This window comes from Sceloporus undulatus, chromosome 2 (genome assembly GCF_019175285.1).
Source record: "Sceloporus undulatus isolate JIND9_A2432 ecotype Alabama chromosome 2, SceUnd_v1.1, whole genome shotgun sequence".
Taxonomy (NCBI): Eukaryota; Metazoa; Chordata; class Lepidosauria; order Squamata; family Phrynosomatidae; genus Sceloporus; species Sceloporus undulatus.
Window position 1 is genome coordinate 726,343 of NC_056523.1, and position 3,103 is coordinate 729,445.

General features: G+C 48.1%; 1 pseudogene; it reads left to right on the plus strand.

The window, feature by feature from the left end:
- The window catches only part of LOC121922635, a 61,044-nt pseudogene that overhangs the window by 38,594 nt on the left and 19,347 nt on the right, over positions 1-3,103 (plus strand).

The window sequence follows — 3,103 nt, forward strand, 5'->3', positions numbered from 1 at the left end:
GGTCAAGAGATGTCCTCTCTGGGGATTAAGGGGCAGTGGGCTTGGGGAAGGTCTCCGCTTGTGCTGAATTGTATTGAGAAGAGTCCATTCTATGTGTGTGAATTAGGAATGATCCTGGTGGGCTGGCCATACCTGGGGGCTTCAGGCCCAGCTGCAAACAAAGAGGAAACAAGGTCTGCCTGCTGAAAGATGGTCAACAGTTTCGTGTTTGTTAAAAAGCCCAATTATTATTATTATTATTAAACTTTATTTCTATAGCGCTGTAATTATACACAGCGCTGTACAAAGTCGGTAAAATTAGGAGTAAATAAAAGCCTGCCGAAGGCGTACATTCTAAGATAATAACAATTAAAAGAGGAATAGATAAAATTACCATATAGAAAGGAAAAAACAGATTAAAAACATCAAATATCAATGCCTTCTTCATGTGCTAAAAACACATATAAATACAATTAAGATGTAATAGACCACACTCATCAATCAGTGATACAAAAATATTCATATAGTTCTATACCAGGGGTTTCCAACCTGGGAGTCGCTGGACCCTTTCTTGGGGGTCGCCAGGTTGGGATTCCCCTCCTCCCCTTTTCCCCACGGGTGCCGGTGGACACCCCGAGGAGAAGGGGCCGGGGCCACTTCATCCTCTTCCCTTCTCCCCGTGGGTGCCTCCGAAGGCACCTGCAAGGGGAAGGAAGGGGCCGGGGCCGCCTCACTGCTTCTCCCCGTGGGTGCTTTCGAAGGCACCCGCAAGGGGAAGGGGAAGGGGCCAGGGCCACCTCGCTGCTTCTCCCCGTGGGTGCCTCCGAAGGCACTCGCAAGGGGAAGGGGCCAGGGCCACCTTGCTGCTTCTCCCTGTGGGTGCCTCCGAAGGCACCCATGAGGAGAAGGGGAAAGGGCAGGGGCCGCCTCGCTGCTTCTCCCCATGGGTGCTTTCAAAGGCACCCGCAAGGGGAAGGGGCCAGGGCCGCCTCACTGCTTCTCCCCGTGGGTGCCTCCGAAGACACCCGCAAGGGGAAGGGGAAGGGGCCGGCGCCGCCTCGCTGCTTCTCCTCACGGTGCCTCCGATTTTAAAAGATCTTCACTGTCTCCCAATCTGCTTCTGGGCGCAATACAAGGTGTTGGTTATCACCTTTAAAGCCCTACATGGCTTGGGCCCGAGTTACTTTCGGGAATGCATCTTCCTATACAACCCGCCCCGCACTCTTAGAACAACAGGGAAGAATCTGTTGGAATCAACAACAACCAAATTTGCCTCAACTTCCCAAAGAGCTTTTACTAAAGCTGCTCCAAGAGCGTGGAATAGTCTCCTGGAGGAGATCCATCTGGCTACCTCCCTGGAAACTTTCAGGAAGGCAGTTAAGACGGAGCTCTTCTGGCGAGCGCATCCAGCCAACCTTATGTAAGATACAGATCCTGCTCCTTGAATAGGATGAATATATCCTTGTCCCACTGTCACTTGTGAGGTTTTACAGTGGGCCCTTGGTATACGCGGGGGATCCGTGTCGGACCCCCCCGCGTATGCCAAAATCCGCTCAGGTCCCATTGTCCCCAATGGTGGCGTGGGTGCACACGTGCCGCCATTGGGGACAAAATCCCCTCTCCTCCCCTCTTTCCCTCTCTCCCTCCCACCCACCTACCTATCTACCCTCCCCCTTCCCCTCTCTGCTTACCCGCTCCGTCGCCATGCTGCCTCCTCTTCCGCCACCGCGGGAAAGGCCGGGTGCTGCTCATGGAGGCCAAAATGCTTCCAAGCTGCATCCGGCTCTTTCGCGGTGGCGGCGGCGAGGAGGACGAAGCCAGGTGGGTGGGTTGGTGGGTGGGAGGGAGGGAAGGAGGGAAAGAGGGGACAAAATCCCCAGATTTGCCATGCGCGTATGCTCAAATCCGCGCATGGAAAATCCGCGTATAAGGAGGGCCGACTGTACTTTTAATTGTTAATTTTAGGTATTTTATTGACTTGTAATTCACTTTGTATGATACTTTATCTTAGGTTGTGATCCTGCCTCGCTCCATCCGGGAGAGGCAGGAAAATACAAATAAAATGTATTATTATTATGTTATATTAATTTTTAATTAAGATTCAGTACATTACAAAGAGTGTACTACATCTAGTTTAGCAAAGATTGGTATAAAGAAAATAGAATAGGAAAAGAAAAATAGATATTAACAAATCAGAGCTTGCGATATTACCATTTGTGTTAAGGTAGTAATTCTAATCTAACAGTTCATAGTTGTTTCCTATCATGAGTAAGTAAACGCCTTTAACAAACTATGAATCTACTACAGTGGTGCCTCGGGTTACGAAATTAATTCGTTCCGCCGCGGCGTTCGTAACCCGATTTTTTTCGTAACCCGAAAAAGCCATAGGCGCTAGCGCTGGAAAGCCGCGTTTCGTGCGAAAAAGCGCCGAAAAGCACCAAAAATTTTTTTCGTAAGCCGAAAAAAAAAACGTAACCCGGAACAGTTTTTTCCTATGGGATTTTTTCGTATCCCGGAAATTTTGTAAGGCGGTGCTTTCGTATCCCGGGGTACCACTGTATTCTAATTTAATACCATACATTGTATAGTTTATTCTATCCGCTCTGATACCCCGTTTTTGTTCCATTTCCCCTCAAATTCTTGTTTTGTTTTCCCTGCGATATACAGTCTATTCATTATTAACAGACCATGGAACTCTACATTCACATCAAAGAACCTTCACAGGAGAGAAACCATATAAATGCACTGAATGTGGAAAGAGCTTCACTCAGAGTAGAAATCTACGTTTACATCAAAGAACCCACACAGGGGAGAAACCATATAAATGCATGGAGTGTGGAAAGAGCTTCAGTCGGAGTGATAGTCTACATTCACATCAACGAACCCACACAGGGGAGAAACCGTACAAATGCATGGAATGTGGAAAGAACTTCTGTAGAAGTGGAAAACTACGTTCACATCAAAGGACCCACACAGGAGAAAGGCCATATAACTGCATGGAATGTGGGAAGAGCTTTACTCAGAGTGGAAGTCTACGTTTACATCAAAGAACCCACACAGGAGAGAAACCATATTAATGCCTGGAATGTGGAAAGAGCTTCAATCGGAGTGATAGTCTACATTC